The following is a 15,981-nucleotide window of genomic DNA, read 5'->3' on the forward strand; positions in this document are numbered from 1 at the left end:
AATGATAGGAATAAGCTAGGAGGATTCTCAAAGGAGATATTATATTAGATCTGCTCTAACATTAATAAATTAGTAGTTTCCAACAATTAATTATCAGATTTATCACAAAGTATTTTAAAAAATCCAATTTAACCCTTTAAATCAAAATCTAAAATTTTTATTTTCTTTTTCTATTTACATAAATCTCACCTGCCTATATACACTTAGCAATTTCATTGCCTTAGCCAAATCTAAGTAAAAACCACAAGGTTGGTATAGGGTAAAATTTGTGGACTAAAAATTCGTTGAATTATATATTTTCATTGTCGATATAGAATTTTTCAAGTTATACCAATCAAATTTTAAATTTTACCTACAGTTTTTTGAATGCTAGTATAAAGTAGTTTTCTTACCATTATTTGACACTAATTAAGTTATACAATGAACTAAGAAATATATAAACTTAATGCACCCAAATGGCTCAACCATTTGGTGTGCATTTTTTTTTTTGGGTTAAGCCAAAATAAATTTATTAATAACCAGACAAAGTTCATGGCTTTTGGCATTTGAGTATTTAGCACCATGGCTGCCTGCAAATGCAAGCAAAAGACCACAAAATATATAGTTCCAAAAAAAAAAAAATCACCAGGGACATATATTGTATAATTTTTTTTTGTCCAGACAATAAAAAAAATCCAAAGTACAATAAAACACAACTTATTCAACACTCTTGGACAATACAAAAAAAAAAAAAACCTACGTTTTCTTGTAGAAATTAAAAATCTTCTATAAATTAGGGAATCAAATTTAGAATAGTTTCGCAAACTATCCACTAAATCAATTTGCATGTTATTAGAGTTAGCACTTAAAAATTGTAAGTAGTAGGGTAGAGAATTTAAGGGTAAATTAAAAACTTCATAAAAAATCTACAATAATTTCAAAGCAATTTGAAAGGAAAGAAAAAAAAAAAGGAAAAGAAACTGAATTTTAACATAAAAATGCATAGCTAGTTAAAGAACTAAAGAAGCACATCAATAATCAAAGAAAAAAAAAATTCATGCACAATGGTAACAAAATGATTGCATGTGAGACTGCTTGCTATAACATATTTTTTTTAAAAGGGAGTTTTTTAATTAATCAATAAGAGGGAGATACAACAACAATGAATAATATTATTGCATTATATCATACCCAAAACCCTAATAATATTATCAAATATTAAACATTTTTATCAGGTTATTAACATCTAAAGAAAACAGTATTTCTTTTTTTTCTTTTTTCTTTTTTTTTTGAGAAAATAATTAATGATCAGTTCAGTTCACCTTCATTGGTAAAGATAGCTCTTGCTTGTAATTTGTTGATGGAAAATAGGATTAAAATTTGGAACAAAATGTAGCCATTTTATTGCCGCTGCAGCATCATCAAGATTCCCATATAAAATTTAAAGGGATGATTGGTATAGTGAAGCAAAGCATGATCTCCACTATAGATCAATTAAACCCTAAAAAATTTTGTGAATCTTGATGATGCTCCATCAGCAAACAATGACTGTTGTACCCTTACATCTTCACCCTTGCAACTTCATCTTCACCTTCATCTATCATCATATCAGCCCATGCAAAAGAAAATAAAAATAAAACCCTAACCCTAAGACAGAACAATAAAAATGAGAAGAAAAATAAAATAAAAAAATTCAAAATTTGAACCCCATAAGGTTGTCCCCTTTCTTTTTCTCTTTCACTATGTATTAAAGAAAAAACAAACCAAAACTAAGAGAGAAAATCAAAGGATGTTTGAGGAGTATTGAGGGTTAAAGGGCATATTTATATAGAGGAAGAGAGAGTGATGAATGGGTTGGAAAACTTGGTTGGGTGAGAGAGTAAAGAGATTTGTCAGAGAAAGGGGGAGAGACTGAGTACCCACAACAGTTAAACATCATAATCCTAGTAACCAAACAGAAAATATCATTAGCCAATCTGAGAATTGGGAAAATTAATTGAAAAAATAAAAAAGAAAACTTACCCAGTTATGGTGGATGGATATATTTTGCGTCCTGAACAAGCATTTTTCGTCATGTGGGTGGGATTGGAATTGACATGGCCCTGACTTGACCCAGCCAAAATTATATGGGGTCTCTCTTTACCTAGTTTCCCTAGCTATTAGCCTTGTTTTGATCCCTCGCTTACCATTTTTGGTTGCTTTAGTTTTACAAGTTTTATACCATTTTATGGCACTTTATTGAAGTTTTCAAATTTCATGTTTTATTTAGTTTATGCATAAATAATAAACTAATTTTTTAATAAGGTCGGATATATTCAAATTTTATTTGAATCTAATTTCTTTTGCAAATGATTTTTCAGATAAATTTTAATATTTATTTACTTTTAAACAGGTGTTAAAGCTTTTTTATAATATAAACGAGACCACAGCATGAAAATTATGAAAAATATTATGGATGATAGAATTTGAATCTTAGACTTGAATTAAATTTTGTGTTCGACATTGCTTGTACTAGGTATGGTACTTTCTCTTGTAATTTTTACCCTCTTTGTTTAGTTTTAATTCTAGGTTATATACAACTATAATTCCATCTCTAATTAACAAGTTCTTTCTTATAATTTGACTCTCTCAAATTGATGCTCATGATTCAGGTGACTTTAATGCTCCAAGGAAAAGAGGAAAGAAAATCAAAGGAATTAAAGTTGGTGCCAACAGTAAAATGTCTTACAAATTCTATATTCCCTTGTTGTTATATGTTACTTGCACGAATCTATCTGCCCATATAGGAAAGATGAAAATTTTTAAGTAAAATTTATGAAATTTTTTACTAAAAATAATTAAATCAAAATTAAAATTAATAAATTAAAAGGTATTATTACATAGTCAAGTATATAAAATTTTTTAAAAATTAATAAAATTTAATATATTTTTTGGATATATATATATATACATATTTAGTAAAAATTTTGATAACTTTTACCGTTGAAAAAATATCTATCAAATTTGAATTCTAAACTATTTTTTTAATAAACTTTTTTACATATTATTAATTTTCATATTAAACTCTAGTAATCTATTGATTTAGATTTTTTATTAAAATTTTTATTAAATCATTTTTAAAAAAGGATTTCACAAAACTCACCTAAAAATTGTATCTAAATCTTGTACCTGTCTATATATATTGGAATGTATCTTTCTTTGCTAGTGCTTGTATATGCAACTTTAATTTCACACTATTAATTGTAAATGCATGATACCTCAAAAATGTCGCATCAATCCAAAATATTGTTAGTCTTTGCTTCAACCTAAATATAATTTTTTTTTTCATGGAAAAGAGATCACGACTTAGGGATAAGAGATAAAGTTATAGGTGTTAAAATTTGAACTTTTAAATGTATTAAATGTTAATTTTTAAAAATAATTGTACAAATAAATTGAGTTAAACTCAAGCCCAATTACCCAAATATATTAAGACATACTAAAATAAGTGTTATACATGATACATATACATATATATATATATATGCATAAACTAAGATGACAAACAAGAAATTAAATATGTTGCCAAACCTATAATTCAAAATAATAGGAAAAGCTGTCAAGCTAATAACAGCAAATTTCTGCAGCGTGTCCAGTCCTCTCTTCCATTCTTTGCAAAACCATAAAATCTGAAACACCCCACACTGAATTTAGAATTTGTCAATTTTGATTAAAAACAACTGGCTACATAGCTTTTTCTAGGAGAAGGAACATTAATATTTTCAATTTTGGAAAAATTTATTAAGAAGGGTCCATTTTATTTAAGGAAAGACTGATGATGCAGGTCAGAAAAGAGTTTTAATTAAGTTTTTGTCATCTTGTACTCTTTTTAATTAATTTGTTCATCTTCCAAATTGAATATTGTGCCATTTATTTTGTTCCATCAGTAGCTGAGGATATCAGCTGCTGAAAGAACCAGGCATGATAAATTTTAGTAAAGTTTTTAACTTTGGATATATAGTATATGCATTAAAAAAGAAAATAATTGACAATTATTGATGGCGTTTTGGGTGAAGGTGAGTTGGTTAGTGAGCTGGAAGATGAGTTGGGTTGATTTAGACCTCCAGCAAAAAAGCTAGGTTAAGGGATATCAAAATTTTTTTTGTAAGACACATTTCAACGCTCAAATCAATTAGGTATATTAGGGTTTAAAATGGAAAAAAAAATGAATTATAGAGAAAGCTTAAGAGAGAAGCACTTAGAATGAACACATAGACTTGAACTTGTTTACCTTATATAGAAAGCGTGGATGATGATGAGGCTCTGATAAAATTAAAGTAGGTGATGGTTGATGAAAATTTTATATGAAGTTCGATAAGAATTTATGTAAATTAGAGTGAATTATATTTAATGATTTCAGATAAAATATTATAATTTAAAATTTTATTAAATTTTAAATTTAAATTTATTAAATATTATTTTTTAAAAATATAATTATATAAATCATTTAAATTAAACTAAAATTACAAAAATTATATCCCTAATCTACTTTGGTTTTGACAGCAGCCTAACCAGCTTTGACATGATATGTTAAAAACAGCCCAGAAATTCCGCTGACCATCTCCTAGATTTACATCACAATCCTAGCAGCATTGCATCCATGAAGCTAGCTTTCCCCAAATGGAAAGCCCAAACGTTTCTCAGCCCTACCCACTCATCGTACAGCCATCTTTCAGCTCCTATTTTATGGCCACAATGTGACGGAGTTGACAATAAGGAAAATAATTTTTAGGCAGTGGTGTTTTCAATGCCGATAGAAATCACATCCATCATCGAGAGACGAGAGAAACTGAGTGATGAGACGATGTCTTTTTGAAAACCAAACTCTACGGTTCTTGTTGAGCGAGAGCTAAACAAACCACTTGCTTAGGATTGAGTCGAAAAGGAATTTTACTTTTTTGAATTCAATTTGATTTTATAAAATAAATATTTGAATTTAATTTGATCTAATTATATATTAAAATATTATTTTTATATCCAATTTTATTTATATACGTAAAGAATTACAATCAATTCAACCCATTCAAAATTAATTTAATAATTTTATTATACATAAATATATTTTTCAATACAATATTTCAATATAATATTTTAAATTAAAGTATTATATAATAATTTTATTAATATAATATATAAATATAAAATTAAATAAAAAATATTATATATATATCTAATCAGAAAGAATTTATCTAAAACCAATCCAATTAGAATTAAAACTCGATTAAAAAAAAAATCCTATAAAATTAGGTCAGGTATTATTGCCATCCCTTCACTTGCACGATTTTTCTTATTTTTTTGTGATACCGTATTTAATTTCTCTTTACCAGGAATCCTTTATCGCATGGATATGAAGTTGGTGGTGCAACGTTTTTTTAATGATGATGCCATGCAAAGCAAAGATTGCTATGATTGTGACCCATTGTGAGAAAATATATATAAAAAAATAAATAGAGTTATATTCTATAATTAATGCATTATTTTTTTGAATTTGGTAAAATTACTGTATTAAATGTTAAGACTTTTTAAAATAATATTTTAATATTTTAAATATATAATACAATTAAAAATTTCTACACATTTTATTTAGATTCAATTCAATTCTCTTAGGAAGATGAGAAGATCAAACTAGCCAAGGCTCCCTACATTCTACAAAAGAATTGGAAACGTCTTAAAGGGAAATTGATTAAAATTTTAAATTATATTATTTTTATATCTTTATCGTATCATTATATTATATTATAAATTATCAAATTTACTTTTGATTGATTTAATTGAGTATCTGCCTCGCATAGGTAACTAACAAAAGTTGTCAAAACCAATCCCATTTGAATATAATATCTTATGTCATCATTTTAAAATATAATATTTTTATAAATTTAAATTTTAAATTTCAACACTTATAATTTTTTTAACTATTCTTTTGTAACAAAATGATAAAAAAAAATCTATTTCTGTCCTTGAATTTATACAATGATAAATGCATTTTGGAATATGAAATATTTAATATTTTATTGAAATTGGTCCGTCGTCATTTTTTTCTAAGCAAAAGCAAAGAGGCTACAATCTTTTTCACTTGAATCCAAAGATAAAATGAATCAATTTCCAAGCTCCCCCATGCAGTGTTTGTACCTAGAATTAAACATGCTGTTATATCAAGAAGAGAATAATTATATATAGGATGAGAAGAAACCCATGAAATCATTTAAAGAGTAAATTTGATTATTTGTATATTCGTATCATATAAAATAATAAAATTTATATATTTATATTATATTTTATATAAAAATTAAATATTATAATTTATATTAATGAAAAAATATATCTATATTATATTTATTTTATTTTATATTTATATTATATTTATATCAAATTATATATCTAATTTTAAGTTGTCAGGTTTATTGAAAAAGAAATCCAATGCCCTTAACTAAAGAGTAACAAAACCCAAACAAAGAACAACTAATACACACCACTGGACCATACCTTTGGTACACATCGTACCCTTCAATAAGTGAACTTTTTTTTTTGTCGTTTAGGGATAGCAGAGTCTTACATTAAATGAAAAAAGAAAAAAGTTAAAATTTGAATCCCAATCTTAATATTTTTTTAAAATTATTTTGACCATTAGATCAAATCTATTTTGATCCAACTCAACTTTCCCATTTTCCAGTTTTTCCCATGATTTTTGCATTTTTAAAAAATTTTTAAATCCCTAATCTAACCCGAACTCTACCCCTATCTACAGGACTTATATGGCTGGGAAGGCATCATGTTTCGAACCCTAACAACCTTCCAATATCCCTTATTTATAGGACTTATTTGAGTGGGGAAGGTATTAGGCCTCCAACCCAAACAACCTTTTTAAAACGGTGAAAAATTTTGAAAAAATTAAAAATTAATTTTAAATAATAATATTTGGTATGAATTTTTTTATTCAGTTTGAATTAAGATCAAATATTAAATATATATTAAATTAAAATTAAAATTTAAAATATAAAAAAATTGAATTGAATTGAATTATATATTTTTATTAATTTTTATATATTTTTTAAATTTTTATAAAATAAAAATAATTATTTCATATATAAATCTATTTAAAAATATTAAAAATTATATTAAAATAATATATAATAAAATATTAAATATTAATAAATTAAATTAAATCAAATAAATAAAATTTAATTCGAATTAAATCAATTTTAAAAATTAATTCAAATTTTAAAAAATTATAATATTATATATTATTTAAAAAAATTAAATAGAATTCAATCCAATTCATTATCATTCCTATCTTTCAATATCTCTTATTTACGAAACTTATTTAGTAACATTACACTTTGAACTCGAACAACCTTTCAAGTGGCACCAACATTACGTCATTCGAGCTAAACGCTCGTTGGCACTTGCGTATCTCTTTTTATTTATCAAAGTTTTGAGTATTAGCATTTTCCAAAACTTGATTTGCATTTGCAAATTGAACAAAGATTTAATTGGGGCTTGGATATAAGTACCATATACAAACCTTAATGCTCTCAATTCTTTGGAAAAAGATTGATATATCCAAATCTTACTTAATTTAAGCCCCCATTCAAAGTAATAATAATAAAATAAATAAAAAATAAATACATAAGAACTCTTTTCATTATCATGGTTAAACTTAGTACAAATCATGGTTTTTCAACCCAACAACGTGGAATTGAAATCTAATTAATGTTAAAAACCCAATATTGAGCCCATTAAATTATTTGATTCATGTAATTAGTTTTTAAAAATACATAACATTTTTTTAAAAGATTCAAATCTCAATTTTTTTTATTTTTTTTATATTTTTTATATTTTTCCCATGGGTAATTTACGCATTGTAGTTAGTTAATACAACCAAATTTATGTAAAATTTGGAAAACCCAAAACGACAACCACTTTTCTCTTCAAACGCAAGCTTCTTTTCTTGGAACCATAATTGAAAACAAAGCCTCAAGGTCAGGTGACTGAAAGAACCCATTCTTTGGTGGCTCCCTCTTAGCGTAAACCGGTTTTTTCTTCCTTGGCGCCGGCGGACAAGAAGGAGCCGCCGTCTGTGTTTGCCGCCTCGGCGTCTTGTAACCTTCTTCCTGTTCATAAATCTCCATTAAAAAAAAAAACAAAACCAATAATTTTGTAAAAGAAAATGAATCAAAGCCTTTGAAATGGTGAGTTGCAAAAGCTTTTTCAGGGTTTTTATAGGAGAGTTTTGGCTTGCGAGGGAAGAAGGAGGCGTTTTCAACTGATCCAAACGTGTAGTTCAAGCAACTGAATCATTAAATTTCTAGTTGAAAATGGATGCCTCGTGGTATGTTATGCTTAGTGGCATGATATTCTTTGAACTATGTCCATATGTTTAGTCCGCTGTTGTTTATTGGTTGTATCATGCGGTTGAAGGTGGGCCCTATTGAAGTGACTTGAAAAGTTGGAAACTGGGGAGTTGGAACTGAACTGATTGATTGTTCGGTTCGAGTATTCCCTCTCTCCTTTTGTTGCTTACATGGGGTTGGTTCTTTGTTCATGATTAGCGAATAAGATTCACCAAATATGAACAAACGAATGAATGTAAGATTATTTTTAGAAATATTTGGGTTCGATTTATATTTAATAAAATATTTATTTTTTTAAATTTAATTTATTTAAATGATAAAATGTTAGTGTTTAATTTATATTTATTTTAATTAAGTTAACTGAATTTATTTATAAATATTAAATAAATATATTTATAAATAATAAAAAAATTATAATTAAATAAATTTAAATAAATAAACTTAAAATGAACATAAATAAATCTAAATAAATATAAATAAAATTTAAAATAGATTAGAGTAAAAAATAAAAATTTATTTTATTATTATTATTATTATTATAAATAAATAATAAACAAATAAATTTTAAATAAATTTGTTTAAAAACATAAATGAATTAAATAAAATTTTACTTATATTCAATTCATTTAATAAATAAATATAAAAATATTATTTAAAATAATTTATTAAACTTATATATATATAAATATAAATAACTAAAAATTTAATATATTCACAAGTAGTTCATCGAAAATTTTATTTGTTTACATCCCTAATTAGTTTGGATTGGAATTAAAAAATGAAAATTGTTTAGTTGAGTTTAAAAGTACACATAATAAATACAACATAAAGATGCAAAAAAAAAAAATTTAACAAAAATAATATATATATATATATATATATAATTTGTTCACTCTGATTGTGGCGCAATTTTTGTATTTACTATTTAAACTCGTCACATTTCGGAATATAAACTGCGGTGAAGAGTTTGAAAAGAGAAATTGCGGTGAGCGTGGATCGAACACGCGACCTTCAGATCTTCAGTCTGACGCTCTCCCAACTGAGCTATCCCCGCTTTTGTTGCTAGAGTCTGGCAGACTCAATAACTTTCTTGTTACTCCCTAGGAAACCGTCACTCATTTTTTCCTCATTCGACAAAAAAAAAAAGCCTCAAAAAGCAGTGTCATGGTCATCAACAATTACTGAAATACTTTTGATTGCACACGTTCAGGCCCTCGTTTCGCATTCGATAATAATGTTTTTCAGTTTGAAATCATGGAATATTTACGTATTTCATATTTATTAATACTTAATTGGTCGAACACATTACTTGAAAACGACTGTTCTGCTCATCCTGGAAATTCTTGTTCCTAATGGACCATTCGTATTTATAAGCATCAGGATTCCAATTCATGAAAGCTCAACTGGTGATAAATCCTATCAGTATGAATGCAACAATGTCAGTAACGAGCAACTTTGCCATTACTTCACATTGCAGAAGATCTCAGGGCTGGTATGTTAATGGGAGCCCATTTCACTAACTATACCATTAGTTATTGTTAATGGAATCAATACATTGAGTTGATGAAAAACAAAACAATGAGAATATTAAACAAAAGGTAAACTAACTATTACCAATAGAAGCAGCTAAACATCCTTCTTCCCCACTTTGGAAATAAGATTCAGAGATATAAACTTGAATTAAACTTATTCAAAGGCCAAACTACCTACTCAAGTTTAAAAGTCCGTCCAAATTTTGAAAAGATTTGAACAAAAATTAAAATCCATTAAACATTTTCGATCACAATTTTTAAGCCTGAATTTTTTATAAAAAATTTAAAACTCAAATCTGACCTGAATTCATGTATATATAATTTTTTTATTTTTATGTGTAAATTAGATATAAAAATAATTTATATATAGATTATTTCTAATCTCATTAAATTTAATTTAATAATATTTTTTTAATTTTTTATTATAAAAATTAAGTTTAATTATTGAACTTTGAGATTTATTTTTTTTAATTTTGACTGTTCGGACCTAACCTAGACAAATACATAAGCTATTAATATCAAATATGAATATGATTCAACCCGACCTATAAACACATCAAACTTGAATCCCCGGATAGAATGTTGATAGTTTAAAGAAAATGTGAGACCCATCGTACAACAAGAGAGTTCCTTAACAGATTCAAATCAACAAAAAGCATCATTTTATGATGAAGAGGTTTTCAAAATCATTCACATTCCCCTAAACTGCAGCTTTTCGATCTGATTACATCGCTGTTTTCATTAAGGATGTGCAGATGTAGAAGCCATTACCATTGCTGTTATTCCCTGGTGCATTTTATGTACAATGAACATCCATGTAGTTACCTCAAGCCATAAGGTAACAGCCAAAGCAATATGGTGCATGATATATTCACCAGTAAGCAACCTCCGATTTCATTCTGTGACAGCATGAGAATAAGCACCAGCAAAGATCTTATTAAATAACCTGTTCAGAAAATACGGCAAATAATTGTCAATATCAGGTTCTTATATCTATTGTATGCAAAAAGGTTGGCAAGATCTGTTTGAATGTTTCGGTGCATTTGTGTGTTTGTCTAAATGTGTGCATGTGTGTGAGCGCGAGTAAGAGACAGAGAGAGTGGAGATATTTTGCTTATAACCATAGGAAGTCAGCACCTTATCTTTCATATATGTAAAATTCATGATTAAATTGTAACCACCAAATGCTGCAATCCAACCACAGGATTTTGCAGGACCTTGACTTCAGTGAATAGTAACAAATATGCGTTTAAGAGGCAGGCACCCAAGAAGAAAGTGCATAAAGAATTCGTCCCTTCCACCCCTGAAGCAACCAATGGTTATCCTCGTCAATTACAAAGTCCTTGTGATAGCATGTATCTACCCTCTCCTTTGCCATCTTCATGATCTCCTTATTCAGTGGCAACCGCCTGAGCCCAGCCCTCATATTCCGGACCTGCCACTGCTTGTATGTCTCGGGCCTCTCAATTCTTTCAGCACCCTCACATGCAATGACATTCATTGCCTCCCACCCAAATATCTCTCTCTCAATCAGCATCCTTTCTGGAATTTCACGAGGGACATTAGTCTCAAGCATATCAAATAAAGTTGAATAGTGGAAGAGAGCCTCCCTGAATCTCGTAATGAAGAATGGAGCATTATAGGCACCATTCACAATCCCCAGTATGAAAACATCAGGATTCATCTTCCTGATCAAGTTCAGAACTTTATTCCTTGGACTCTCCACAACCACAGTCTCATCAAGTAGATTTCTAAGCCTGTAAATGCAATTTACAACAAGCACCTCACCAGTATCTATCCTGAGGTCCTCAATTTGAATGGAGTCCCACTTCTGTGCAATAGCATGGAACTCAAATGGAACTTTGAAAGTCTCTGCATAGTTTGCAAGACGGCGCCCTGTCTCTTCAACCCTTTCTGCTGGGCGGAATCCTGGTTGTGGAAGATCGATCCCTGTTATCCTTACCTTAGGCGGACCCCCAGGTCTAGATGAGAGTCGCCGTATTAGGCAAGGCCATTGGAAGCCATATAGAATACCAAAATCAATAATATGAATCCTAGCTGCATTTTCTGCTAGATTCATAATTGTCTTATTTGAGAAGAAATTTGAGATCTTCTTAAAAGGACATGCAGCAAGAAACAGATGGTAAGCTTTCAAAATATCAGCAGCTGATGCTACCTTTGTGATAACAGCAGTGTAACTCTGGGTCCCAGAGCCAGCTAATCGTGCCTCTAGCCCATCAACAAAATAGTGTGCTATCCTCTGCATCCCATCACCCATAGGTGAAGAATGCTGCCTGATTTGCTTCAGCAGCTCATTTGCACTCCTTCGATCATCAGCTGCAACGGCTTGTGCACAAAGGGTCAGGAGAGTTCTCAAATCCACCACATTCCTTTTACTTCCCTGCTTCTTCCCACGTGTCTTTCCACCAGTAGACCCCTTCAATTGTCCATTCTGTTGCACATTCTTGCTTGTTTCATTTTGCAAAGCTTTTTGAAGGTCAATTACACTTTGACAATTTAGTAGCACCTTATCAAACATTTCTGGGCTAACAGTGGATTCAGTACAAACTAACGACTGCTTGTTACTCCTCCCACTCTCTAAATTCACATCCTCAGGATACGGGTTCTTCTTTCCCCTTGATCCCTCCTGCAAGAACTCATTCTTCTCCACCTTATTGACCGCATCTTTAACCTCTTCCTTTAACTCTTTGAGAAACAACCCATCACTCTCCACATCAACAAACAGGCTCCCAACATTTGGAAGGAACCTACTTGCTTCCTCAAACCCCTTTCTAAATTGCATGACAGACTCGCTATTACTAAATATTACAGGAAGCCTAAGAGTACTAACCAGAGAATCCACAAAGCCGTCTACCACACTACCAGTACTGTTCCTTGAGCTATGGGAAGAATTGGCCTGAGAAGCGAAGTTTAAAGACCTTTGTTCACCAAAATCATGGTTGCACCCAGGATCGACTAAGGTACTACAGCTATGACTACTACTACCGATGCTTGCACTACTACATCTCCAACAACTTTGATCACGAATTTCATCAGAGCTTTCTTGGTTTTGATCAGTATAAGGTTTCAATTCGTATTTGGGAGAAGGTGGGTACCTTTCTCCAAGAACCTCATAAAATGATTTCTCTGCAGCTTGAAGTACTGTTGAGGACTCTTTAAACATGCAGGTCTTATCTTCCATATCTTCTTCCATAAGCATCTGATTTATGTACTTAAGAACTACGTCACTAAAGTCATAATCATCATGTGAATCTCCTTCCTCATTCACGCTCAAGGAAGGTGTTAAATTTCTCAGAACTGGAGCAGGTTGCAAAGGAGGAATATCAACATAATTTTCATTCTTAAACTTGTTATCAAAAGTCGGACCGGATAAGGCCAACACAGTATCATCACTTAGCCTGACTCTATCAACAGAACTATTAAGTCCCTTCAACGACCGATCCATGTCTATACTTTTACAAAGGACTATCACAGTAACAATCAATACCCAATACCCAATACCCAAAATCCAAATCCAAAATTCTGAGCTTCCAAAGTTCTTCAATTTCAAGTGCAACACTAAACAACCAAAATAACCCAGAAAGCCCACAACCTCAAACCAACCCCTCCCTCTTCTTATATTGCCCCTTGTCCAGAAAAACAATTGCTTTTCAACTACAAACTATTACGTTCTTCATTCTCAGAATTCCCTAAAAACATCAAAATAATACAGCATCAAATGTATAGAAAACTGGGTCCAAAATAAAACTGAATCTGGGACATTATAATAACAAAAAGTTAACATCTTTCAACACTATATAACATAAAAACAAGATCTTTGAACAGAACATAAAGACAACATCTTTTGACAGTAGAAACCATGAAAAATAAGACATTTGAACAGTACATAACATAGAAATAAGCATGTACTAATAAAAAAAGAACCCAGATCTTGTTAGAACAACATAAGAATCAAAATTGGAACAAAAAAAAAAGGATTCTTTAAGGAATAAAAAGACAACTTTAAAAACCCATCAAGCTACTTTTAAACTAACTGCAAAAAGAGCAGAGAAAATATGAAACCAAAGTAAAGTACCTGAACTGAGTCTCGGAGAGACAGAGAAAAAAGAAAGTACTCTTAGTTTGGTATAGGGAACAAAAAAAAATATTTTTTTATATAGGATGGAGATGATGATTGTGCTGGGAGGCTCTAGGTTGATTGGTTAAACCTTAGCCGTCCATTCATATGTAAAAATTTCCTTTTCATGTTATTACCATTTTTTTTTCTCTTTTATTTCTTCAATTTAAAAGAAAAAAAAAGGATTATTGAGAAATCCTTTATAAAAATGAATATTTCATTTATATTATTGAGAATAATTATATATACTTCCAGTGGAGGAAATTTGTTTAGTGTTACCAATAAATATTAGCGTAAATAGTTAAAGTTTAGGGTTTGGCTATAAATGATTTAAATTTAAATTTTTATGATTTTTTTATAAATAATTTGTAAATCAAAAAAATTTTCATAAAAATAAAATTTGTAATTTATTTTATAAATTAAAGATTTATTATTATTTTAAGAATAAAATAATTTTTGTTACTCTAAAAAAAATTTTCAATAAAAAAAAATAAAAACAAAGTAGTGAGTGGTGAAATGATAGATGATAATAATTATTAAAATGTACTAATCATAGCTAGCTTCATCAAGAAAAGTCTACAAATTTTTATTGACAGTTGGTTTTTCATGTTTGGATTCATTGTTGGCTGTTCAATTTTACTTAGATTTGATGTTAAACATATTAGAAAATGTTTGAAAAACCTTATTTAGGTTTTGTCTAACTATTATTATAATCTATCAATATTAATCTTTGGTTATTCAATATGTAATAATTTTTTTTATATAAATAAGATCGTAATTTGAGATAAAAATTACAAATATTAAATATTAAATTTAAAAAATAATTTTATGAATTAATTAAATTAACTCTTATCTTATAATAAAAAATGGTTTTTAAATATATTGGAATTAATATATATATATATATATATAAAAGCCTCTTGTCCATGCTAATCTCTTTGTTAATTCTTTGCCCAATGTGAAAATAAAAATAGTAGTGTAGTTGGAAGAGACATCATTTAAAAAAAAAATCAAAATTACCCAATTTCATTTCAATAATGCTATTTTCTTTTCATCTCTATTCAATTATTAGTAATAAATTTATCATAGCCTTGAACTTTGTTTATGTCATGTGTCATTGTCATTAGGGTTCATCCTTGAAAAATAATTGTTTATATAAAATATTTAATTTTTAAATATAAAAATTTATATCGAACAAAACTGATTTAATTAAAATTTTTAATTTTATAATTATTTTTTAAAAGTGACATTAGAATTTTAATATTTACAAATTATTTTTATCTTTAGATTTCGATCTTTTAAAAAAATTGATTGAGGATAATTATATTATCGTTTGTCTTTTTTCTTGTATATATGTATATATATATATGAATTATAAAAATTAATTTTCTTCTAACCAAAAAAAAAAATTAAATTTTTAATTTACATTTGGAAATAATTTTTTTTCTCATCCTCAAGCTTCCTTTTTTAAAATAAATGATTGCAAAAAAAAAAAAAATTCAACCACATTAAAAGTACATTTTGAAGTGATTCTCTAAATATCTAAAAACTGCTCAACCGGACAACAACATTCGGACAAATAGAGAATGTTGGAGCTAATAAAAAATTTTTTTTGGGTAAAGTGAATCTAAATGTTGGTTCGATAAATGTCATGTAATAAAAGAAATAATTATGAACCTTATAAACCATTCCATGAATAAAAAAATTTGAATAAAGCCAAATCTAAATGTTAATTAAATAAACATCATGTAATAAAAAAATTAATTATGAAACCCGTATTCATCATATGGAATGGTGAAGATAGTACTTTTATTATAGATTAAATAATTTATATATTCGTATTATTTAAAATATTAAAATTATATATTTATATTATATTTTATATAAAAATTATATATTATAATTATATTAATATAAAAATATAAAATATATATTTAATTTA

At 28.2% G+C, this 15,981-nt stretch overlaps 1 non-coding gene and 1 pseudogene across 3 annotated transcripts; both read right to left on the reverse strand.

Moving 5' to 3' along the window:
• Positions 1 to 9,350: 9,350 nt before the first annotated feature.
• Positions 9,351 to 9,423, reverse strand: TRNAF-GAA (transfer RNA phenylalanine (anticodon GAA)). Its single transcript has one exon. It is a non-coding gene; the product is annotated as a tRNA-Phe (tRNA).
• A 985-nt stretch (positions 9,424 to 10,408) lies between these two features.
• LOC111296748 (scarecrow-like protein 14 pseudogene) lies at positions 10,409 to 14,051 on the reverse strand (annotated as a pseudogene). 2 transcript variants are annotated; one of them, XR_016325931.1, is made up of 3 exons: positions 13,998 to 14,051; positions 11,039 to 13,611; positions 10,409 to 10,847 (listed from the first exon to the last, which is right to left on the reverse strand). The product of XR_016325931.1 is annotated as a scarecrow-like protein 14 pseudogene, transcript variant X1 (transcript). The 2 variants fall into 2 exon arrangements; XR_016325932.1 differs by having other exon boundaries at positions 10,464 to 13,611.
• Between the last annotated feature and the right edge of the window lie 1,930 nt (positions 14,052 to 15,981).

Source organism: Durio zibethinus, chromosome 12 (assembly GCF_047325235.1).
Source record: "Durio zibethinus cultivar Kanyao isolate XHJ-2024 chromosome 12, ASM4732523v1, whole genome shotgun sequence".
Taxonomy (NCBI): Eukaryota; Viridiplantae; Streptophyta; class Magnoliopsida; order Malvales; family Malvaceae; genus Durio; species Durio zibethinus.